General features: G+C 38.1%; 1 long non-coding RNA gene across 1 annotated transcript in view; it reads left to right on the top strand.

Moving 5' to 3' along the window:
* Positions 1 to 21,777: 21,777 nt before the first annotated feature.
* Positions 21,778 to 26,906, top strand: part of LOC740403 (uncharacterized) — a 204,554-nt gene continuing 199,425 nt past the window's right edge. The window contains exon 1 of the long non-coding RNA XR_008536486.1: positions 21,778 to 21,958. This is a non-coding gene — a long non-coding RNA (uncharacterized LOC740403). The remainder of the gene's footprint in view (positions 21,959 to 26,906) is intronic.

A 26,906-nucleotide genomic window follows, 5' to 3' on the forward strand; every position in this document is an offset into this window, starting at 1 on the left:
TTGCAAGATGGCATACTCTGGGACTTCTCAGCCTCTAAATGTGTGAGTCAATTCCCACAATATATCTCCTCTTGTATCCTATATGTTCTGTTTCTCGGGCGAATCCTGACTCAGTAACCTACAGGACAGAGTCTCCGGTTACTCCTCTGGCGGGGCCTCCTGCTTACTTGTGCTGGGCCTGCACGTTCCTGACTTGGGCTTGGACCTCAGCCTACAGCCCCGATCCCAGCCTTCATTCTACATCCTTGGTTCAGTCACTTGCTTACGTGGCCTTCCCAGTATCTGACCGGTGTCTGCATCACTGCTGCCAGATGGCTTATGCTACCATATCCCCAAAACATGCTCAAAGACATCACTCTAGCAATTCTTCTCCTCTCCTGTATCATCAATATTCCTCTCTCTTCTGAATATTTCTGAAAGCATGCAAATAGTCTGTTATTTCTCCCATCCTAAAAGGAAGAAAGAAAACCTCTCTTGACCCCAATTTCCTCCTCCCCATTACTGCAAAATATCTTAAAATTTAAAAATGTAACTTCTCTTCTTCTGTTTTCACCTGAATCTACCCCAATTAGGCTTTGACCCCTCACTACTCTGCTGAAACTGTACTGGTCAAGGTCACCTTTAATTTCCATGTTGCTAAATCCAGTGGTTATTCTCAGTTTTTATCTTACTTAAAATCTCAATAGCACTCGACACACAGCTAATCACACCCTTCTCTGTAAACTGTTTCTCCTCTTGGCTTCAAAGACACTATACTTACCTGGTTTTCCTCCTACCTTTCTAAATGCTCCTTCTCAGTCTCTCTTTTTGCCTTTTTCTCCTTATTTTTCTGACTTCTAAATGTTGGAGTACCCCAGGCTTCAGCGCTTGAGCTTCTTGAGCTTCTTTATTTCTTTCTATAGTCATGCCATAGGTGATGTGCTGATATCATCCAAGTCCATATCGCTAACCAGGATGTCTTCCCTGACCCATAAAAATATATCATGTAGCCTACTCGATATCTCCACTTGGATGTCTAACAAGGATTGCAAATTTCACATCTCCAAAGCTAAGCTATGGGTCCTTCTCCAAACCAGCTTCTCTCACACTTTTCTCCATTTCAGTTAATGCAACTTCATTCTTTAAATTGCTAGGATAAAAACAAAAACAAAACTTGATACTCAGTCTTAACTTCTCTTTTTCTCACAATCATCTAATCCATCGGAAAATCCCGACAAATTCTTCCAAAATTTGACTACTTCTCATCAGTCCCGTCATGTCTTACCTGTGTAGTGCAATAACTTCCTAACTGGTGTCCTGTTTCCATCTTTGTCCATCCTCTGCCCCAGCCTTCTTTTTTCAGAGCAACCAGAGAGACCAGAAGAAAATAGAGATCAGATCATTTCACTTTTCTGCTATTGCTCTTATTGGCTTCCATCTCACTAAATAATGCCCAAAGTCATCATGCTCACCTGCAGGGCTCATTATGACCTGGTTCCCAATAACACATCTCTTCTTACCCTTGCTTTTCCCACTTGAGTACATTGCCTTACTGCTGTCTTTGGACATACCAGGCAGTCTTCCCCTTCTAGGCCTTGATCTTTCTGTTTCCTCTGCCTGGCATTCTAAATTTTCAGCTAATCTTATGGCTCACTTATTCACTTCCTTCGTAATTTTATTCTAATGAACCAACTCAGTGAGGCCTTCCTTGATCACCTTATCTAAAATTGCAACCCTTTCCTCTTAGATTTCTATTCCTTTACTATGATTTATTTTTTCTCCTTATCAGTATAATTTTCTTATATATTATACCATATATTTGACCTATTTTGTCTTTCCCCTAGAATATAAGCTCTATAAGGGCAAGATATATGACCAGTTTGCTTTCTGTTGTATCACTTATGGCTAAACCAACAGCTGACACATAGTAAGTGCTCAATAAGCATTTGTTGAATAAAAGAATGAATAGGTTATACAATTGTGTTCCCAATGTTAACTTGAAATTCTGCTATTCAGAATGTTTTCCAATAGAAACAATGCTATTGAGGGTAGGTAAGTCTTATAACATTTGCTCAAAATCGATCTAGGTTCTATAGTATGCCCAAAACTGAGGGGGTTAGTTGAGGTATCATGTGATGTCTACCAAGTAGCTGTTGCCAGTGAGATACACTTGGAAACAATTGATCACAATATAACATTGTGAGGCTTTAAGAAAGGAATTACAGAATCCAATGAGAAACTCAGAGGAAGGAGCAATAATTTTGGAGTTGGGGTAAATTTTACAGAAGTAACATTTGAACTGGGTCCATAGAGTCAACGAAAGTTTGCCAGAGAGAGAAGGAGGAGAAATATTAATAGGCAGAAAAAATAGCAAATCAGATGGTACAAGTATAAAAGTGTGTCTTACATTCATGGAAAGGAGAACACGTTTTCTGTGACTGGTGTATTGGTGAGAGAGGCATGTGGATCAAAGTTGTGAAAAATGCTAGGAACCAGGCTAGGGAGCTGAGTTTTATTCTGTTGGTGCTAAGAAAGGGTTTTGAATTAAATGAAGTCCTAGAGACTAGTAAAAGCAAAAGTTCACATAGAAACTTTCTTTATGCTTTGTGGCGTGTCAGTTGTGGTTTTCAGGTTTTCTTTCATTTCTAGACAATTCCAAAATTGATTGGGCTGCTTCAAATCTTAGGTAATTACTAGTCTCTAAAATCTGACATACTTCTAATTCACCGTGATAAATAATATGCTCATTTATACCTTGTTTTGGAATATCTGACCTCTGGAAGTCCAAATTAGAATGTACTGAGTTTCACCCAACGATCACCTTTATGATATCCACACACACACTGGCTAAATAGTGCCATGTTATCTTTCTAGCCATGGCCAATCAATAAAGTCAAATTTGATGTTTAAGAAGAGACTGGTGATCTGAATGAGAGCACAGGAGGTTTGCTTATCAAAAATGCAGGTACCACAGTCCTGAGAGAGACAGCTGAAAGAAAAGATGAGGAGATCGGGATTTCAAATTATCTTGAGCCTGAAGCCTGAATGTTGGGTCTGTACCAAGAAGAAAATATAAAAGTTAAATATAGAAAAGCTTAATATCCTGAGTTTAGTTTCAAAAATTTAACTATGTGAGTTGAGATTGAGAAGGACTTAGCTGGCAGCTAATGTGAGGCTTACTAAGTATCAGGTACTCTAAGGGCTTTCTCTGTGTTACAGGCTTTCTCTGTGTTAAATCATTTAATCCTTACAACATTGATTTGAGGTAAGGGTAATTATTCTCCCAGTGTACAGATGAGGAAACAAGCACTGAAATTTTCCTAACATCAGATATCAAAAAAGTGGTAGATGTGGGATTTGAACAAATGTTGCCAACAGTTCATATGAAAAGTTGTATTGGTTTTTTGGTAAGAATTCTAGGGTTTGTAAGAAACTGTCCAGTGGTTTATAAACTGTACTCCAGGGACCCTCAGGGCTTTCTGGGCAATCCCTTATATGCCCCCCGCTGGAGAGCAGTGGGGCATGGCACTGAGTGGGCAGGTAACACATGGGGCAGAGCACAATCAGCACATTTCCATTGCTTTTGTTTTCCTGGTTGAGGATTCACATATGATTTCATTTGAAGACGGAGTTAATACAACTTTTTTAAAAAAACGAAAACCATTGATCTGGTAGCCTAAGTCCTTGTATTGCAGATGATGAAGTCATGGCCTAAGAAATGAGTATAGCAGTGGAGCTATACTCCAGAGTGCAGTGGAGTTTCCCAAACAGGAAGCCGTTCTTTGGCAGCCGTAAGAGGGGCACTGTGGGCCAGGCGCGGAGGCTCACGCCTGTAATCCCAGCACTTTGGGAGGCCGAGGCGGGTGGATCACCTGAGGTCAGGAGTTCAAGATCAGCCTGGCCAACAAAGTGAAACCCGGTCTCTACTAAAAATACAAAAATTAGCCAGGCGTGGTGGTGGGTGCTTGTAATCCCAGCTACTTGGCAGGTGGAGGCAGAAGAATTGCTTGAACCCAGGAGGCGAAGGTTGCAGTGAGCTGAGATCATGCCACTGCACTCCAGCCTGGGTGACAGAGTGAGACTCCATCTCAAAATAAATAAATAAAATAAAATAAAGGGGGAATTGTGTCCCACTTAGTGGGGATGAGTGTTCCCTCTTGTGTAATATTTAGAGTATTGTACTTACTTCTAGAGCCGCATTTTAAAGTTTTATTTTTCATTGAATATAATAATTGTACATATTTATGGGTTACAGTATGTTGTTTTGATACATGAATACAATGTGTAATGATCAAATCAGGGTAATTAGCATGCCCATCGCTGCAAACGTTTATCACTTATTTGTGGTGAGAACATTCAAAATTCTTTCTTCTAGCTATTTTGAAATATACAATATATTATTATTAACTATAGCCACCCTATTGTGCAATGGAACTCTAGAACTTGTTTTTCCTGTCTAAGTGTAACTTGATCCCAATTGACCAATGTCTCCATATACCATCCCTTACACTCCTCAGCCTCTGGTAACCACTATTCAACTCTCCTCTTCTATGAGATTAACTTTTAGATTCCACATACGAGTAAGTCCATGCAATATTTGTTTTTCTATGCCTGGCTTATTTCACTTAACATAATGTCCTCTAGGCTTATCCCTGTTGCTACAAATGACAGGATTCCATTCTTTTTTATGGCTGAATATATTCCATTGTGCAAATATACCACATTTAAACAAATTCGTTCATCCATTTATGGGCCCTTAGGTTGATTCCATATCTTGGCTATTGTGAATAGTTCTATAATAAACATGGGAATACAAATATCTCTTCAACATACTGATTTCATTTTCTTTGGATATACATCTAGTAGTGGGAGTGCTTATGGTAGTTCTATTTTTCATTTTTTGAGGAATCTCCATATTGTTTTCCATAATGGCTGTACTAATTGATATTCCCACCAACTATATGTAAGTGTTCCCTTTTCTCCGTGTGCTTGCCAGCATTTGTAATTTTTTGTCTTTTTGCTATAGCCAATTTTAATTGGAGATGAGATATATTATTATGGTTTGATTTTCATTTCCATGGTCATTAGTGACATTGAGCATTTAAAAATATACCTGTTAGCCAAGATTATGTCTCTTTTGAGAAATGTCTATTCAGATTTGAGTATGTTGAACCATCCTTGTATCCCTGGGATAAATCCTACTTGATCATGATGAATAATCTTTTTGATGTGTTATTAACTCTGTAAATTGCTTAGGGTAGTATGGACATTTTAACAATGTTAAATCTTCCAATTTATGAACACAGGATACTTTCCTTTTATTTGTGTTCTCTTCAATTTCTTGCAACAAGCTTTCTACCCCTTTGCCTTTTTCTTGTTTTAGTATTCTGTTGAGGATTTTTACATCTATGTTCATCAGGGATATTGCCTGTAATTTTCTTTTTTGTGTCCTTTTCTGGTTTTGGAATCAGAGTATGCTGAACTCACAAAAAGAGTGGAAGAATCCCCTCAACTTCAGTTCTTTAGAATATTTTGAGAAGAATTGGTATTAATTCTTATTGTCCCACTCCCTCCTGGTCTGCAAAGTTTCTGCTAAGAAGTCTGCTGCCAAGCTTATTAGAACTCCCTTACATGTTATTTACTTATTTTCTCTCACTGCTTTCAGGATCCTCTATTTGTATTGAACCTTTAACAGGTTGACTATAACATGTCTTGAGATATTCTCATTTGGGTTGATCTTCCTGTACTTGGATATTTATATTTTTATCCAGGTTTGTAAAGTTTTCTTATCTTTTTTTTAGTAAGCTTTCTACCCCTTTGTCTTTCTCAACTCTCTCTTGAACTCCAATGCCTCAACATTTGTTCTTTTGATGTTGTCTCATAAATTCTGTAAGCTGTCTTCATTACTTTTCATTCTTTTTTCTCCTTTGTATATTTTCAAATAGCCTGTCTTTGAGCTCACTGATTGTTTCTTCTGTTGATCAGTTCAGCTGTTGATGCTCCCTATTCCATTTCCCATTTTGTTTATTATAGTTTAAATCTCTGGGATTTCTATTAGTTTTTGAAAAATTATTTCAATTTCCCTGTTAAATTTCTTTGATAAATTTCTGAATTGTTTCCCTGTTTTTTTGAAGCTCATTGCATTTCCCAAAATAGTGATTTTGAATTGTTTGCCTGAGAGATCACATATGTCCATAGATTTTAGGGTTAGTTTTTGGTGCCTTGTTTTGTCCATTTGGTAAGGCCATATTTCCCTGAATGTTCTCAATGCTGTGGACATGCAACAATGTCTATGCATTGAAGGGTTAGATATTTATTTGAGTCTTCACAGTGTGCCTTTGTTTGTGCTTGTCCTTCTTCACTAGGCCTTCTGGATATTCTAAGCAGACTGACTGTTGTTCTCCTTGAGCCTGTGACTACTGCACTCACCTCATCACTACTGGATGCTATAAGCTTAGGTTTGCTGTGAGTCTCATGAGGGCTCTGAGGTTGGGACAGCCCTCTGGCCCAGATGGACCTGGGGAAGACCCAAAGAGGGTACCCAGGATGTCTGGGGAAGCTGGCCAGGGACCCAATCCTGCCACTGTCCCAGTGGCCCAGATGAATGTGCCTCCCAGCAATATCCCATGCAGGCGGGACAGTTGCCTGACTGCGTTGTGAGGGGTTGGAGCTGAGACTAGGCCCCCTCAGGATCTGCTGTAAGATGGAGGCTAGTGAGCCTGTTTTGCTGGCTCAGCCAGGTGTATTTCTCTCCAAAGATTCCTGCACAGGTGACATTGTTCCCTGGCTGCAGTGAGAGGGGCTGGAGCTGAGACTGGGCCTTGTCAGGATCTGCTGTGGGAGAGAGGCTGGTGAGCCCATCTTGTTAGCTCAGATGCATGCATCTCCCAGCAGCTTCCTGCACAGGTGGGATAGTTATCCAACTGCAGCAGGAGGAGCCAGACCTGATACTGGGCCCCTTTAGGATCTGCTGTGGGACAGAGGATGGTGAACCCATCAGGAAGACTCAGACTGTTGGGCTGCAATATATGGGACTCTGCAATATATGAGTCTCTGTCTGGGACCTTGTAGGAGCAGTTCTAGGCTGAGACCTCAGCCTTGACAGGGCTGGAACTGAGCCACAGGATAACTTCAGGTTCACTGCCAAGACTAATGTCAATGGGCAGACAACCCCCTCTGCTGAGGCACTAGTGTGCATGCTTTCTGTTGGACTCCTTGGAAAATAGTTTTGATTGCAGATTCAAGGCCAAATTAGCCTGTAGCCAAATCCCTTAGGGAATGGAGCCATTTTCAGGCTTAAATCCAGGAGCACAATTGGTAGGTCTGCCACCTGGGTGCTGGTTTGCACTCTCAAAACAATCCTCCTAGGTTTAAGCTCCACCAGCATTTCACAACCTCCTACCTGAATCTTGAGGCTCCCACAGGGAGACTTTTGTCTGTAGATGGGTGTAAAATTCTTGTTGTCGTTGGGGGATACAAGTGGGTAACTTTCTATTCTGCCATCTTGCTGATGTCATTCCTCTTATATAGGGACCACATTTTAACTGAGGTACAAAGTGGCCCTGAAGAAGGCAGTAAGCTGTTGTGGAGTCTGGAAACTCCATATGCAGAGTGACTTTAATTAATTAAGAATGTACAGCTTGGAAGGGCGACTAAGGGGGAAACTCAATAGTTGTCTTCAAATATGAAGAACCATTATATCCAGCAAGGAAAAGATTTGGGCTCAAAAAAGTTTTGGTCTCAAGATAAACATAAAATAGTGGTCTAGCAACAGAATTTTAAAAATGGAATAGGCATCTTGTAAGGGAGAGAGGTTGCTGTCATCAGATATATTCAACCCAGGTTGTGAGCCTTGTGTGGCTGTCCTAGCAGTGGTTCCTCTACTAGTTGGAAGGTTTGACTAGATGACTTCTGAGATCCCTTTAAACTCTAAGAATATATGATTCAAAGAGGTCCTCAGTCCAAGGGATAAGCCATTAAATCTTTACACTTCATTTGATGTTACAAATAGCATTTTAGATTATATTCTTTATCCAAGGTCATTTACCATAACCCTTTATATAAATCAACAGATGATATGATTTTAGCTATTCCCAGATGATCTAACATATCAATTCTAAACATAGAATACACATTAGATTTGGTTCACAGATCAGAGAGTTTTAGAACTAAGAGGTGTGTGAGGTCCTTAGAGATTCTTTGGTAAAATCCTTTTATTGTACAGATGATAAAACTGTGGCTAAAAGGCACCATGTCTGCCCCTCCCTTCAATAGATCTTTACAGGGGCATGAGAAATATCTTTCCCCTACAGGCTCAGTCCTGTTCATTCCCAATCTGATATGAATGAGTGCAGGGCAGTGAGCAGCATTCTTTGACTCACATCTGGTTATGCTTAGAAGTTGAGTTATGAGAACTATAATTTATTAAGCACCAATTCTGTACCAAGTACTATTATGTTTGTTTTGCAAACAACATGAAACAATTCTATGAGCAAAACTATTACCTTCCTTTAAAAAATGCGAGGCTGCAGAGAAGTGAGGCTTAGAGAGGTTGTGTGATTTACCCAAGGTCACCCAGGTAGTAAGGTGGCAGACTTAAGATTCAAATCCACAAAAGTCTGAACTGAAAGTGAGTACTGCATATTGTCATGCAGGCATGGACTTTACCGACTGGCCTTACCTGGAACATGTTTGTTTTTTGCCCATCTGATTGGATCTTCCTGGTGTGGGCAATCACCTGTGTCATGCTTAATCTCTCTACTTCTTTTGGATTCTGGGTTTGAAAGACCTGATCTGCTCCTCAGAGCCAGTCTTGGCAACCAGGCTATCATTATAACTTTGTGGTTGTGATTCCCATATTTTTTGTTTGTTTGTTTTCTTTTTACCTTGAGTTAGAGCAGGTAAAGTAAATTGCCCAAGGATATAGAGAATAAATGAGAGAGCTGGGACCTGGACTAAAGACATCTTAGTGCTCAGTACAGTGCATTTCCTTTATGCTTTATTCCATATCCTCATAAAGCTTTAAATAAGATATATACTTTTTAAATTTTTTAATCCAAGCTACACAGACTAATGCAAAGTAAAAAGCCATGAGTCATGCTCCATTGTCTTCTAGCATTGACTGTTGCTGTGAAGGCATTTAAGGATAATGTGAGCTTCTAATCCTTTCGTAGATGATTAAATATTTTTCTCCTCCTATAATCTCAATCTGCAGATTCAAGCATTTCTCATTCATGAAAGATTTTTAAACGTATTTTTTTTCTGGACTGTTTGGTGCATTCTATTCTTTAAGAAGACTGAATTGTGTATACATTGCACCTCCTTTTGTCTTCTGCATCTATTAGCTTCTCTTAAATCATTTTTATAAAATAGTTCTATTTATTTCTCTCTATCTTAGTTGTACTTAGAAATGATTTAAAATTTAATCGTAGATTATTTTATCTATACAAAACAAAATATGTAATATTAAGTTAAACATAATAGTAAAGTAAATGCCAATAAACCCACGAAGAACGTGTTCAAAAACTTGTATTTCCCTCCTAATCCTATCTCCTATCACTCAGAGGTAATCACAATATTAAACTTTTACTTGTAACCGACTTGTTTGGCTATATAGATTTAGCATATTATGTATGTATGTGTTTTCTTACAGAATATACATATGTCATATATATGTATATACACACAATACATTGTTTAATTTTACTTGCTCAGGGGATTTATTAAAATTAAAACCTATTTACATAATCTTGTCACCTACTTTTTCACATTACGTCATATTTCTATGGATTATATTTCTGTTAATATAAGTAGCTATCATTTCTTTATTTTTATTAAAACTTTAAAAAATTTTGTTAATATGCTACCACAACAATTTTTTTTAGGTTACTTGTTCTGTTATGAACAGTGTTGTAATAAATATGCTTGTGTATATTTCCTGATGCAAAAAGCCACATAGTGAAGTGTATTACTCTAGTTTATACCTAAGAATAGATGTACCCAGTTTTTACTTCATGTATTTACTTTAGGTATTTTGAAGTTCTGTTACTAGATGCATACACATTTAGGATGTACTGTCTTCTTGACAAAGTTCATAATATAATTCTTGTTCTTCATTCATAATATAATTCTTGTTCTGAAGTTCACTTTTCTAATATTAACGTAGCTACTTTAGATATTTTATTCTCATTGATGCATATCTTTTTTTCATTGTTTTACTTTTAGCCCAATTAAAGCCATTTAGTTTCTGATTAGTATTAGCATATGTCTTTTTCTATTCTTTTGCTTTCAGAGTACCTGTGTCATTGTGTTTAATGTTTCTTGTAATTGGTATGTTTAGACCATTTATTTTTAAGGTAATTCTATATTAGGGCTTCTTTGTTTTGTTTCTTGTTGTTATGTGGTATGTTCTCTATATACCAATTAGGTCAAGTTGGTTGATAGAATAGTTCAAGTCTTTCTTGGCTTTTAATTTTTTCTGGGCTCTTTGGGTTTCTAATGTATTTTTCTTTGTGTTTCCATGTGAATTTTGGAGTTATATAACATTTCTTGACAAGCTGCTGATGTTTTAATTGAGATTGCATGAATCTTTATATAAAATAGAGGACAATTGATATTTTGTGGTAATAAGTATCTTTATGAATATGGTATAAATTTCCGTTTATGTAGTATTTTTTATTGTCTTTTACTTTTTGTTTATAATTTCTCCCTGAAAACGTTACCTATGTTTTGCTAGATTTATTTCTGGATACATTATATATCTTGATGATATTTAGAATGATATATTTTCAAAATATTTTTTGTTTATTGCTGTTACATGCAACTGCAATATTTGTGCATGGATTTCAGTCTAGCCCCTGTGAAATTTTCTGATTAATTCAAGTAATTTATGTGTATATTGTTTGGGTTTGTATGCAGATAATCATAGTTTCTGTGAATAATGATAGCTTTGCTTCTATCACTCCAATGTTTACAGTTTTTATTTTCTTTAATACTGTTGGGCTGGTTAGCCTCTCCTCTGGTGCTGAATAAGAGTTCTTTTATTTGAAAAACTTATCCTGTTACTGACTTTACAGAAAATAATTCTAACATTTCTCCACAGAGGCAATGTTTCTTCTAGATTTTTGGTGGGATGCCATTTACCTGATTTAGGAAGTTTTCTTGTATTTCTCCTTTTTAAGGCTTTTATTGTGAATACATACTGATTTTTTGTCAAAGCTTTTTTCATTTATTGAGATGATCATGTGTCTTTTCTCTTGAAAGCTGTTCATGTGGTGATTACATTAAAACACTCTACAATGACAAGCCATCTTTGTGTCCTAAAATAAATCCAATTTGGTAAATATGTATTATCTTTTAAAAATACAGTTATAAATTCAGTATAGCTTCATTACTATTTTGGTAAATATATTTATCAGTGAAATTTATCTTCAATTGCTTTTTCTTATATTTCCATGTCTGTTTTCAGAATTAAGTTCATACTAGTTTCATAAAGTGAACTGGCCGTCTACTATATACCAGAAATTGTAGGAATTGGGGATACAGTATAGAGTAAAACAGACAAAAATCCCTTTCCTTTTGTACCTTACATTTTATCGTTCTTGAATATTTGGTAGAATTTGCCTATGAAACAGTTTGGGAGTAGTGTTTTCTTTGTGGAACATTTTTAAATTGCTGACCCAATGTCTTTTATGTGAATTGTTTCCCTATTCTTTTTTGAGCCAGTTTTGGTAAGTTGTATTTATCGAGGAATTTGTCAATTTTCTCAACATTTTAAAATATATTGGTATGAAGTTAGCAATAATAATACATAGCTCCTTCGCTGTATCATTGTGTTCCTTTTTTATTTCAAACATAAATTTCTTTTGTTTACAGCTTGTCTTGTTTTTTGAATTTTAATTTTGTACATATTTTTCATAAGTCATATATTTACAGGGTTAGAATTCAGAAGGTAGAGAAGTATATACAGTGGAAAAATCTCTCATTCTTGTCTTCCTGCTGTTTTGTTGTCCTTTAACAACTCACATTATTAATTTCTTGTGTATTCTTCTAAATAAGAATGCAAAATATAAAAGCTTAGTGTGTAATCGTTTTCATAAATGTTCTTGGTATATTTGCAAAAACATATGTTATCCAATTGTTGGTTGCATGTTCTATATATGTTTCATATAGCCCAAGCTTGTTAATCATGTTATCAAAATATTTCATACTCTTTTGATTTGAGAGATGTATTAATATTGCCCAATGACATAGTAGACATTCTTTCTTTCTGTAGTTCTTTCATTTTTTCTTTATATATTCTAAATTATTTTATTGGATATATTCAAATATAAAATTATTTTTATCTTTCTGGAGAAATGAACATTTTACCATTATGCAATGATTCTCTTTATCTCTAGTATGCCTTTTGATTTAAAGTCTATTTTTGCCTGATATGAACACAGCTATACTATTTTTCTCTTAGTTAACGTGTGCTACTTTTATAATTTTTCTATATTTTTACTTTCAACCTTTCTGTGTCTTCATATTTTAGATATAAACATGAAGCTTTAAACTTATAGCTTTAAAATTTTTTTGTCTTACAATCTATACCTTTTAACTAGAGAGTTTATTTTTTATCTATTCTAATTGCTAATATAGTTAGATTTACTTGATCAATTTTATCTGATACTTTCTATTTGTTTTGCTTTTGCTGTGTTCTTTTTCCTTCTTCTTTCTTGCCTTTATTTGGATTAGTTTAAATATTCTTCCCCTCTCTGCTGGTTTGGCAAATATTTATTTTGATTTAGTTCTTTTGGTGGCTACCTTTGAAACTTTAAAATGTATACTTAACACAGTGTAAAGTTAATTAATATTTTTACCTTCCTCTCAAATGAGAGTTTAGAATGGTTTAATTCTAGTCACCCCTAAACAGCTTCTAGATCTCTCCTCTTAGCTCTCTCTTTTTAAATTAGCATTATAAATTAGACACTTTATTATGGTTTTAAAGAGTCAGTTTTTATTTAAATTTATCCATATGTTCACTTTTATTTCATTGGTATCCCTTCCTGTATGTCAGAACTTCTTTTAGCTATTTTCTCTCTCTAGTTGGAGATTAATAGTGATAAATTCTTTCAGACTTTTATAGCTGAATATATTTCTATTTCATCTGTGTTCCTGAAATATAACTCATATTGGTATACACTTTTGAGCTGATACAGTAAAACTCCAACAGAGTGCAATAAGCATGACCCCAAACATTCATTTTTATAAAATGCAGGGTCACTTTATTTTATGATGAATGAAAAGATTTGGTTGAGCCTAGCTGGCTGAGAGTTCCTGAGCCTTAGTCATGTGACCCAAATCTGTCTAGACATCAGTAACAGTAACAATCTGGGGGGTGGCCTTTCTGTAATTCAGCTTAAATATTGATGGAGACAATTCTGGGTCGCCCGGCTGGCTGAGACTTCCAAGAGAGTAACAGTGATTGTAAGGATCTTCTAGTTAGCTGGGGAGATTGAGATTCACCTTTTTCCTACTCCCCCCACCTCTTTACCACGTGATAAGAACTTGAACCAGAGGAGAAGCCTATCTCCAGTTGTATTTACATAAATATTTACTTTCTGAAGAAGTGTGATGTTGCCTGGGATTTTACTGTACTTATTGTTTTTTGTCATTACTTAGGAATGACTACAATATTAGATTGTCTTCCAGCTTCACTGCTGCTGTTGAGATGTTAGCTACCAATTTAATTGTGATGACTATGCTGGTAATCTGTCTAATCTCTGATTGCTTTTGAGGTCTTCAATTTATCTGTGGTGTACTGTAGTTTTACTGGGATGAATTTTAGATTTGTTGGAAAAATGAGGTTTGATGTTTTTCAGCAGTTCTGGACAATTGTTACTCATTAGCTTTTGAATATTATTTTTTACTTTCTGGTATCAATGGCCTTCTTGAACTCTAATAAATTTATGTTACATCTGACTCCAAACTCTTGTTTCTTAATTTCTCTTTTATATTTTCTAATTTTAAATATCTTTAAGTAACATTCTACACTTTTATTATTCTCTAATTCTCTTTTGGACTTTTTTTTTTTCTATTGAGCTTTTCTTTTTTAAAAATACAGAGGTATAATTAACATATACTAAAGTGAGCCGTTCTTTTGTACTTAGTTCGATGAGTTTTAGCAGTTGAATATAGTCAGTAACAACTACCCAGAACAAAATAGAGAACATTACCGTCACCCCAGAAAATTTCCTGGTGCCTCTTTTCAGTCACTTCTATTGAACTTTTCAGTTATTTTATTGTTAATTTCAAGAAGTTATATTTGGTCATTTTTCAAATCTGGTCATTTAAAAAATTTCTCAACAACTATTGTGATAGTATATCTGGTCATTTTTGACAGTCCATTGCTCCTTAATTATTTTCAAAATTATTTTCTCTAATTCCTTTTTAAATTGGTTCTCTTTTTTTAACTTTTATCTTAAGTTCAGGGTTACATGTGCAGGTTTGTTATGTAGTTAAACTCATATCATGGGGGTTTTGTGTATAGATTATTTAGTCATTCAGGTACAAAGCCTAGTATCCAATAGATATTTTTTTCTGGTTCTCTTCCTCCTCTCAATCCTCCACCCTCAAGTAGATGCCAGCGTGTGTTGTTCCCTTCTTTGTTGCCATGTGTTCTCATTATTTAGCTTCCATTTATAAGTGACAACACGCAATGCTGATTTTCTGTTCCTGTGTTAGTTTGCTAAGGATAATGGCCTTCAGCTCCATCTGTGTCCCTGCAAAGGACCTGATCTCATTCTTTTTTATGGCTGCATAGTATTCCATGTTGCATATGTACCACGTTTTCTTTATCCCGTCTACTGTTGATGGGCATTTAGGTTGATTTGCCCTCTATGTACACAAACTAGAAAATCTAGAAGTTCTTCACACACACCCTCCCAAGACTGAACCAATAAGAAATTGAATCCCTGAACAGACCAATAACAAACTCCAAAATCAAATCAGTGATAAAAACTTACCAACCAAACAAAGATCAGGACCAGATGGATTAAGAGCTAAATTCTACCAGATATATGAGGAACTAGTAGCATTCCTACTGAAAGTACTCCAAAAAATTGAGGAAGAGTGACTCTTCCCCAACTCATTCTAGTTCTTTATACATACCAAAAATAGTTATTCATCCTGTATCTGATACTTCCAATATCTGGAGTCTGTTTTCTTGTTGTCACTGTGGCTTTTAGTTGACTTTCATTAATGGTGGCTTTTTACTTCTGACTTTTGTGACTTTCATTGTAAACTTATATTTATTGGAATACATTTTCTGGGAGTTTTATCAAACCTGAACTAAAGATCTTTTTTTCCCCCTAGAACATTTTGTGTTTGCTTTCATTGTTTTATAATATTTTTTCGAAATCTTGCATTTCTCCTTTGAATATTAAGTATCTTTTTATCAAGAGGGAGATCAGTTGTTCATAAGTTTTTGAGGCTAAGGAGAAGAATTATTTATTTAAAATAACATTTCTCCTCTTTTGATAATTCTTCTTTGAATGTAAAATATAATCTTCACGTGCTTTTATTGATATTCTTTTACTCAGTTCTTTCATTTGCTCTGGGAGTTGTAACTTCCCATAATTTTTGTTTTTTTAGATGTTGGTTCAGCTTAGAGTAAGGAATCAGAAATTACAGGATTTCTACGTTGTGATCTAGTGATTACAATATCTTCTTCATCCTGTTGCACCTCTAGTGATCTTCCTTGGCTGGGGATTATGTCAGAGACAATACAAATGGGGTGTCAGCATTGTTTCTTCTTAAATTTCCTCTCCCCTGAGTACTATAGTATTTATCTGCTTCTCCCAAACATTTTAAACCAATGATTCATTAACCAGCCTTTCCTAGATAATTGCTTTTTAAGAATCTTATTTAAGAACTGAGGGGCTATGGCAGCTTCTATAATCCTCCTTCATCTTAGTCCAGGCTTTTCATTATTTGGCATATATGCTTGATTGTTTATAGTTGTTTGCTTATTTCACAGATGATGAGAGTTTTTAAAAGTTCTTTTAAAAAATTGTTTTTGTGAGTTTGGGAGGCTCAAGGAGTAAAAATGCCCTTACATTGCTGGCTTTACATGGAAATCCCCTTATCATATTTTAATAGGTTAAAATTTAAAAATGAAATAATCAATTTGGGAATAAGAACTATTGGAGAAGCCAAATAAACACTTTTTAAAAAATATTTTTTATCTTAATACCTGTTTTAGGCCAGGCATGGTGTCTCATGATTGCAATTATAGTGCTTTGAGAGGCCAAGGCGGAGGACTGCTTGAGGCCAAGAGTTGGAGACCAGCCTGGGAAACACAGTGAGACCTCCCATAACTACAAAAAAATTTTTAAAAAATCAGCCAGACCTGGTGGTGTGTGCCTATCAACCCAACTACTAAGGAGGTTGAAGTGGGAGGATCACTTGAGTCCAGGAGTTTAAGGCTATAGTGAGCTGTGTTTGTGCCACTGCACTCCAACCTGGGCAACAAAGTGAGACCTTGTCTCAAAACATACTATATATATGTTTGTTTTACCTCTTGCTTGGTGTTACCTCTCTCTCCTTCACTAACTACACAAAGTAGTTGACAGCATGTTGACTACTATTAAAGCCTGGTTAAGTCAGATCATCCTGGTTTGCTTTGCTATATATCTTTACGGCAGAGATGGGAAACTTTAAATGAAAATTTATGCTTGTCCTTCCATATCGTTGAGTTGTCACTGTAAAGGAGCTCCACATCCAGATTATACTTCCCAGTTCCTCTGCACCTAGGGAGGGCATGCGTCTAGTTCTCACCAGTGAAATAAAAACAAAAGTAATGATGTCATTTCAAGTTCTAGGATATTAAGAAGGGATATGACTTTTCTGTCTTCTATTTTTCCTCTTGCCAGAGTAGTAAAAAAGGTTATAAGGCTCTAGAGGAATAACAATGCCACAAGATGGGAGGAACTTGGGTCTTTCAATCACCAAATGGAGAAAAGAAAGTTACCTACCAGGAATACCTACATTGGAATGCTGTTTAAGTGAGAAATACACTTTTATTTTGTAAGGCTGCTGAAATTTGGAAATTGGTTCATAATATCTGCTCGCATTACCTTAACTTACATAATCTAGGTGTCTTTATACTGAAAAGATTTATGTCTTTTTTCATATGGTGGTCAGAAATACTAGGAGATCTCACTAGATGTTTTATGCTGCATGATTCTAAGAATATCAAGGCTTCCACTACCTTTATGTTCATCTAATTTTGCACCACTGAATGAAGTTGCCTTCTGACACATGGCTTTATAAAGTGGTGTGTGCCTTTTTAAAGTTTTATTTTATTTTATTTTTGTCTGTTGCATGCAAGATGATTCTCTAACATGGTAATTAAGAAGGTGGCTCATGCCTGTAATCCTAGCACTTTGGGAGGCCAAGGTGGTTGGATCGCCTGAGGTCAGGAGTTCAAGACCAGCCTGATCAATATGGAGAAACCATGTCTCTACTAAAAATACAAAATTAGCCTGGCATGGTGGTGCATACCTGTAATCCCAGCTACTCCAGAAGCTGAGGCAGGAGAATCACTTGAACCCAGGAGACGGAGGTTGCAGTGAGCTGAGATTGCACCATTGCACTCCAGCCTGGGCAACAAGAGCAAAACTCCATCTCAAAAAAAAATGCATTTCTATGCGGTCCACAGCATTTCTATATAAAGGCAAGAATGCCATCATCTTAACTTCTTCTTGAGACATGTTACAAGATGCTTTTTGAAAGACCTAGAACTTCCAGATGTTATGTCTGCTATATTTTCCTGCACGAAAAGCTCTTTTTAATTTCTTCTGGAGACTTGATACATGGTCTAGTGCCATGATTTTGAACCCTGCAATGTTCTCATCCAAGGATTTTGATTAAGTGTGATGGTCCTCTCACTTTCTATCTAGTTCTGAAATAAGAGCACAGTGGATCTCTGGCAGAGATCCCTCTATCCATGCAATAATAGTGTATCATGACAATTTTAGGAGAGGATAATCTGACTATTTCTCAATTGTGGATTTTAGCTGTAATTGTATGTAAAGAAAGATTTCACTGGGTTTCACAGGTTCCAGGTTTGAAAGTTAGTAAGTAAGGAAGAAGAGGAGCTGGAAACCCCACTAGCTGTTCTGAGGTGAGAGGGCCATTGGATTCTATTTCTCTGACATTCAGAACTCTTCCTGTAGTCTTTGCTTACACCAGGCTGAGTGGAAGATGAAGGCGAGAATGGATTAGTTGACAGCAGCCAGGAATTTCCTTATATGCTTTTACACAGTGACTGAGTAAACATGGGTTACTGTTCCTGGCACTGAGACTTAGCAGGTGCAAACAGGAAAGTGAGGAGCTTGTCCTGAGAATGGCAGAGGACACTGGTGGAGCTTGGCACAAAAGACTTAGAAAGCTAGTGGTTCTGCTGTGCCCTGGCAGTTTGTCTTGGCAGGTCTCCCTTGAGCAGCTAAGATGACCTGCATGCTCCCTAAAACGGGTGCAGAGGGAGTCTGTGCTCTTTCCTGCCTCCTTCAGCTTTACGAAGGGGCCACCTACTCATTATTTTAAAGTTTCAAATGTTTGACTCATGAATCTCTCATATAGAAGCATTTCCCACTGGTCTGACATGGCATGGGGGTTCATTAAGCCTGCAGAAAGAGGCAGACTGTTTGGCTGTTTCTTACAGCTGGGCTAGAAGGCCACAGTGTGCTCATTTTGAGCATAAACTTGGAGGGTCTGCCAACTGAAATGGAATCAAAGACTTCTGTGGCCTAAGATTTGTTTACTTTTGGCATTGTCCAAGGTTTTCTGGCTCTCTGGTTGTTAGGGAGGCAAGAGATTCTGAATGGTCATGACCGAGAGTCAGGTTTAGCACTGGAAAGAATTATATGCAAGCAAGATTAGCAACATCCTGACTCTTTTCCCTGAAACATGCAGGGGGAAGGGCTGGGCCAGCTGTCTAAGACATCCCCTGAAACCCCCAGTGCAGCTGGATTTCTTCTTCTTTGTGCCAACAGGGCCTATCATTATAAGATCACACTGCTTCAAGGCCATGTGACAAGCATAGTATGGGGCAAATAATACAGTAAACGAGAATGAAAAAGGAACTGCATTCTCTTTTCTTTCCATTCTCTTTGCAGAAATCCTGCAAGTGTTATGCTAAAATATGCTTTTGATTTGAATATAAATAGCCCCCCTTTTCTAATCCAGATGCAGCCATGTGCCTCTCTGCACAGGGTTGGTGATTCTCTGTTGCATCTTGGGAGTAATAAGAAGATTCCCCTGGAAAAAATGCAGGCAAATCAGCCCAGCTGAGATTACATAAAGGAGGAAGGAAAATTGGAGAAAGTGTGTAATAAACCTCAATATCTAGTTGAGTGTGATTTTTAACAAAAGCCTTTTGCATTTAGCTCAATGACTTAAGATCTTCAGATAGTAGCTAAATGCGTTTTATTCAGACTCTTCCAGCTCTGGGCAAGAGTTGTTACAATAGGCAAGGCAATTCTTCTGGAAATAAGTAAGTTACTAAAACCAGAGGCTTAGGGGTGGATTTCAGCTGCTTGGTGATTCGTATTTAGAATTTCAGAGGCTTTGGCCTTGCTAATAAGTGGCTGGGCATCTTATGGGGAAGTTCTACTTTACAGATATAGGAGAGGGACCTGTTCTTTTGAAAGGTCTCGTGAATTTTTATCCTTATATTTAGCCTCTGCCATAGCCTCACCTCCACTATTCTTTGACTCCAAGCCTGCCAATGTGTTTTGTATTTATCTTCTGCTTTGCTTCTCGAACGCTACCCATAACTCTTTTCCTCCTGCCCTTAGATATTTTGGCCTTGTAGAGAAACATTTCCCAAATACATTCTCATCAGATCTATGAGATGCTGCACAATAAAAGACTTCATGGTCAATTGAGATTGAGAAATGATACATACTACACACCTTTCTTGGAAACTTATAATGCCCTTTTTAATAGGTGCTAGAAGAAAGTTATTTACACTTATTTAAGTACATATATATGTATATGTTTATTTAATAGCAACATGTTTATTAGCCTCCCAAGAATTAGTAGTTCTCAGAATTTGCTTTGGGCATTTCTACTATAATGTCTGCAAACTGCGAAACCTGTCTAGACTGCTAGACATGCAAGTTACTGAGAAATGGTCATGGATCATCAAACCCTCTGAAAAGGCTCTTTTGAAGGCAAAGGATGGTATGGGCCAATCCTGTAAATAGAAATGAAAGGAATAAAATGTTCGGTAAAGCATAGACTGGCTAGAATAAGCTGGATTGGCTGCTGTCCACGATGGAGAGGTGCTGAAACCGAGATTTCCCCCTGGTGCTATTAAAAATGGATTCCCGGCAGAGCTCTTAAAAAGTAACTGCTCAGGCCGGGCGCCGTGGCTCACGCCTGTAATCCCAGCACTTTGGGAGGCCGAGGCAGGCGGATCACGAGGTCAGGAGTTCGAGACCATCCTGGCTAACACGGTGAAACCCCGTCTCTACTAAAAAATACAAAAGAATTAGCCGGGCGTGGTGGCGGGCGCCTGTAGTCCCAGTTACTCGGGAGGCTGAGGCAGGAGAATGGCGTGAACCCGGGAGGCGGAGCTTGCAGTGAGCGGAGATCGCGCTACTGCATTCCAGCCTGGGCGATAGAGTGAGACTCCGTCTCAAAAAAAAAAAAAAAAAAAAGTAACTGCTCAGAAAGTGCTGCATGAGACAGCTAGATACAAACCCAGTGTAGCACAACTGCGCAAGAGACAACATGCGGAAAAAGCTACATACTGGACAGTGAATTAACAGAAATAGGGTTTGATTTCACTACTCCCGTAATCGGGTGTGGAAGCCTGGGCAAGCCATTTAATCTCTCCATGTCTTATTTGTAAAATAAGATAATTGGATGGGATGCAAGTTCATTCAAAGTTCTAAACATCATAATCCATAATGACTTTCTAAGTAGGTCTTTATGTGAGCACAGGAGAAATCAAACCAATGTGTATTTGCCCCAGGCCCCTGGGCTTCTCTGGTCCCTTTTATTTGGGAGGTGATATGCTTCACAACTATATGTGTTGCACTAATTCATAAAGGTATTCCATCCCGAGTCAATAACAAACTATAGATTTGTGAAAGGAGAGAGTCCAACATGTTACAATCATCTCGGAAGCTTCAGTTACCTCTATTGAGAGGAAGGTTCTTTTTCTAAGGAGGCTGCTTTTAATCATGTGCTCAGCAAACATTTAATTAATAACTATCTATTAATATTATGTACTAGGCTCTGTTCTAGGCACTTGGGATACTTTGGATGTGTGTGTGGAGGAGAAACACAAAAGATAAAATTTCTCTACTCTCATAGAGTTTATATTCTAATAAAGAGAGACAGATAATAAACATTAAGCCTAATAAGTAATGTATATAGCATAGTGTAAATTATATAGTATATTAGAAGATGACAAATACTACTGACAAGAAACAAGAACAAGTGTAAGGAGACATGGAGAATTTTAATTATAAATTGGGTAGTTAGTGTAAGCCTCACTGAGAAAGGGATCTTTGGGCAAAGACCCAAACAAGGTGAAAGAGTGAACACATGCCTGTCTAGAGGAAGAAAGATGCAGGCAGAGAAAACATCCAGTGCAGAGGAAGAGTGTGCCTGGCAGCTTCCAGGAACAGCAAGGGGACCTGTGAAGCTAGAGTGGTGTGAGTGAGTGGGTGTGTCACAAAGGGGAAGTCCCAGCTGCTTTGATACAAAGACCCACTGAACATACTTAGAACAAATTTCATGTTCATCAGCAGCAAAACCTGGTTTTAGACTTCTTTGTCTTGTAGGAAGCCTCCTATCAGACTCTCTGCCTGGCCTGAGATATCCAGTTAACACCTGCAATTCAGAATACCCTCTCACCCAGCAATAAAGCATCCAGCCTTTGCATCTGTAACAACCTCCTCTGTAATTTGTGCATTCTATGGTGAGTTTAAATGCTGACTCTATCATTATCTGAGTTTATTACCATTGCCATTTGCATATGTTTAATGGGGGAGGGGGAAGAGTGGGCAGAAAACCTCTACACAGATTCCAGCTTGGAAGTCTGCATGTCTCTCCTCACCCTTACTTCCCCTTCCTGCCACCTTCTCTTCTAATCCTCTGCCTTCTTTGGGCCTGGGCCAGGGCCAGCCGTACTTAAATTAAGAATAGGTAAATGTTCCCACTAGCTCTGTTGCCCTCTGCTGTGCCTGCCTACTCCCCTGTTCTTGCTGTGCATCTCTCCCAGCACTCCTGACTTTCAACTATTCAGTGCAGTACAGTGAACCTGTCTCCCTTCCTGCCCCATGAACCATCAATACTGGTTCTCAATTAGGAACTGATAAATTTGCTCACATTAATATGTCTAGAGGTTATCTCTTTTGGGGTGGGATTCTGCTTTGTGACATAGGGTATAGAAGCAGTAGGGAGGATTATCAGAGTCCTGGAACCCTGAAAATTATTACCAAATATTAGGCAGTCACCTATTCAGAGAGTCAACCCTGGCCCCTGCTGCCCACTCATCTCCCAGTTCAGCTTTACCTACTTTCCCTAAATTACCTTTCTGCACAGGAATTCACTGCCTTTTCTTGTTGGAGGGGTTGGCTAGGAAAACTTCTGTACATTGTAAGATCTATAGTGAAATGTCAGCATGAGCCTCTGAATTGCTGTTGGGAGCCAGGAAGCAGCCCAAGCCCCAAGGGAGGGGAGGAATAAATTGTTGCCCAGTGGCCAGCAACTTGTTTTATTTTACAAGACTGTGTTTTCCATGTTGCTTGCATTTTGAAATAGTGTGCACAGGTGCCCCAGTTTGATTCAATTTCAGCCCTCACCATGATTTATGGTCCCACCTGATCACATCCAGATCACTTTGCTGTTTGCCCTTGTCTGCTGCGCTGCAGTTCATGAGTGGGGAGCCAGAGCCAGACATTTTAAGGATTCCAAGTGAACAAACATGTCTGTTTCTCCCTCACATTTTTACCCATGTAGGTTTTAACATAATCAGCAATGAGTCCAATCTGCATTTCTTTGAAAAGAGGCACTGCCAGCCTTCAGAGAATATTAAACTGAATGGAAAGATTATAGTTGTTAGAGATGCAAAACCCTTGAAAGAGCTAAAGTGAGTAAAATGTCATTTTATGACCCATTTATGGCCTTGTGCATCCGTATTCTTGCCATTACTACCCTCATTACCACCATCACCATCATCATGTTAACATAGTAGCCGTCAATTATTGAATACTTATTATTTTGTCATTTTGACAATTATTTTGTAAGAATAGACTTCTTAAAATCTCAACCACCTTAAGAAGATACTGTTATTATCCCCATATTACAGATTTTTAAAAAACAGAAAGATTGAGAGGTTTAGTAACTTGCCCAAGGTCAAAGTCAACCAAATAGCCACAAGTCTGTATAATTAAATAAAGATAAATAGTTAAAATGTGTATGTACAAATAAAGATGGCTTTCTAGGTAGTAATTCACTCTAGGCAAGATTAAGAAGGCTTCTTGTTGAGCAGAACACCGTGTACATTACCAACGCTAGGTCAGGACTCCAGCTATTAATACATGGAAGGTAACAAAGATCACCATGATGTTGGCCACCAGGAATAGAAGTTCAAATCCTTTTACCCACTGCTTCTTGGTATTGTAGTCACCAAGGAAACATAATACAGTCAAGCATGGATGGAACAATGCTTTAATCACATAGAGAAGAGAAAGAACAAGATCAGCTCCAATAGTATGTGTTGGTCCCCCACGGATAGTGGATCCCTCTAGCAGCCTAAGCGGGGCAATTGGGTCTTGAGCAGTCCTCACAATCTTAATAGGACGTGTACCCCTCCCATGTGTACTCTGAAGTACTGAAAGCTGGGGGCGTGCCTGAGGGCCATTGACTTACAGGCGTAAACAGAACAAAGAAGCATATATTGAGCTTGAAACAGTGAAAGCTATTCCCATACAAGGTAATAATGCTTGCACAGGCTGTGTGAGCTCTTTATCTCCTGGTAAGGAAGGGTTCCAGGTCCAAGACACATTCTTATGTGGCTACTGGAGGTGCAAAGACTGCATGCAGGAGACTGCCTTGCCAACATTTATTTAGGTAGCAAGCTTTTCTGGTGCCTTCAGGGAGGATTTTGCCACATGTTAACTACTCAGAAACAGATCTCCTGCTTAAATGAGCCATCCCTGAATCACCCTTAGCCCAACCTCTCCTCTCTCTTTGTTGGGTCTTTTTCTCTATTGTATCCCAATACTATTGTATCCCAGTAGTGACATGTGCCTGGCTCCTGGGTAGGTGCCTATGGACAAAGAATGCAAAGACTTCCTTGTTGGTGAATCTAAATACCACCTCCTCTGAGAAGCCTCCTTATCACCAAGCCATAGTGCTCCTTTCTCTGTGCCTGCAATGCACATTGTTTCTAGTTCAAGTACTAGTACTATAGTATTAATAATATGTGCTGTTAATATCTTTAATAATACTGTTTGGATAGCCCTGTTTACTCTTCCCAATAGCCCTGCAAGGTAGGTACTATTGCTATCCTCATTATACAGGTGAGGAACTGAGGCACAGAGGAAGAGTAACTTGCTCAAGATCATCCAGCTAGTAAGTGGCAGAGCCAGGATCCTGGATCCAGGCAGTTTGTTGCCAGCATCCAGGCCTTAATCACATCCCTTCCACAGTGGTCACCTTTACTTGCTCATGTGGCTGTTTTCTAATTAGTTTGCAACCTCAAAGGCAGGGTTTGAGACTTGTGCATATCTTTGTCCTCAGCTCCAGGCCGATTGCCTGGCACCTAGCAGGCACTCAGGAATTATTTGGCATGGGACTGAATGAAAGATAGGTGTTCACCAGGTAAGGACTTGGGGGCAGCTTGGGGCAGACCACCCTGGATTGTTTCATTGCTTTAAGGTACTTAACTGCTAACTGGACCCTTTGACTCAGGGCAGAGGGAGTGATAGAGGCAGAGGAAGTATTTAAGGACAGGCCTTATCTGCCTCATTTTATCCTAATCAGTTAGTTCGGATCTTCTTTGACACTGTCCTTGTTTTCAGAAGAAAAAGGGATTTAGGGTGCTTCTTACCTTTAAAAAGAAGCTTTTTTTTCCCATTTGCTTCTACAGAACTGCCCTGGTTTTTCCCCACTGGGATTGCATTTATCTCACCCCCATTTGTTCTCCATTAATATCTCCACAGTGGCAATTATTACCCCTCATCCAAGCCTGTGTGTGTCTGTCCGCCTTTCCCACCTCCACCCTGACTGTGAATTTCTTGAGGCAATGGCCTCAAGAAGAATGACTTGTCTTAGTCATCGTGTATCTTGTCCAGCACAGGGCCTGGCCCATCAGAAGCCCTCAAACCACGCTTCTTAAATGAAAAATACTTAGCCATTGGTAGATCTGTGGTGCAGGAAAGTACAGGAATGAAGTAATTGCCCAGCTTTTTTTTTTTTTTTTTTTTTTAAAGAAGAGACTGATCTTTGGCCCAAGGAACCAAGAATCATTTAGGACTTGTTTCTCATCATCTTTCCTCTCTCTTTCCCTCCAGCTCTTGTCATTTGATAAGTGATGCAGAAAAATTCTTCTCTCAGGATTGGTTAAGAGAGGCTGAAAAGGTAGTTGGACTGGGTGGGGGGCAGGGAGTTGGAGGAAACATAAAACAATAAAGATGATTTAATTTATATCTGATCATAGCAACCAGCTGGCTATGCCATCAATTATTACACCCTAGTAGTTATTAAAGAGCACCTCTGTCATAGGCACCTTATTAGCTAGGGATTTATGGAGTACAGAGGCACAGGAGGAAATATTGATATTTCACTCACAACATCACCTGTGGATGCCTGGGTTGTCTGTCTCTCAGCCCTATCTCTTCTCATATGTCCTCATTCTTAGGCCCGATAGCCTCAGGTTCAACTCCCAGAATGTTTTTCTCCTAAAGTATGCATAATGGTAGACAATTTCACTCACTTGTGCTTCGATCCATTGTGCATCTGTTTCAATACCTATGGCTATAATATTCCTGCTTTCCAGGAAGAAGGTGTTCTGGGCTCATTCAAATATTTCTAGAGTTTTCTGTGTCATAAATTACTTCCGTTGATAGGGCTCTGGTTTTGCCTACCTTTTAATAGAGAAAATAAAAACCTAGACATTGGATTTCATGTTAGCCAGGTCTCATGTTGCTGCATGAGTCCTGGAACCTGAGCCTTTAGATCCCTGACCTATGCATCATCTTTCCTCCTTGAAAGCCCCACTCCAAATAGATCTCAGCCCTGGTTTCTGGACTGAATGCAAATAAATAAGTTACTCTTGGATGTCTTGACATTAATGACACATTTCTTTTAAACACAATTGGATGCTTTATTCATTCCTAGAAGCAATTTATTCCCAATTATAATGAATTATTTTGTGTGATGCCAGAAATAAAAAAACAAAAACAAATTGCATTTTTAAATTTAAAACGTGTGTAGGGAAAAATAATGATATGGAGCCAATTATGTCAATTCAAGTCAGTCGCAGAATTTTTCCTTTGAAGATAAGATTTTTAAAGAACTGAAAGTTTCCACATTTTGATCCCTTGAAGTACCAAAGTGACAACACAGGCAGGAGGAGATGACACAAGAAAAGCGGCAATTAGTTATTTACCCAGAAATGCAGAGCTAGGTGTTATTAATGAGTGGCTAGATTACACTTGACATTTTACAAAGTGACTTAAAATCACACCTGCATGCATGCACGCACACACATGTGTATAGAAACTGCCTGTGGAACAGAATAAGAGAAGAGGACAGAACTGGGTCTCTTCCTTAGGGACAACATGTACTGTAAATAGTGCCTGTGTTGGTGAGGATGGAATAAAAAAAGTACAAGCGTGAATGGGTGGATGAGGAGTTAA

The sequence above is a fragment of the Pan troglodytes genome, chromosome 1, assembly GCF_028858775.2.
Source record: "Pan troglodytes isolate AG18354 chromosome 1, NHGRI_mPanTro3-v2.0_pri, whole genome shotgun sequence".
In the NCBI taxonomy this organism is placed as follows: domain Eukaryota; kingdom Metazoa; phylum Chordata; class Mammalia; order Primates; family Hominidae; genus Pan; species Pan troglodytes.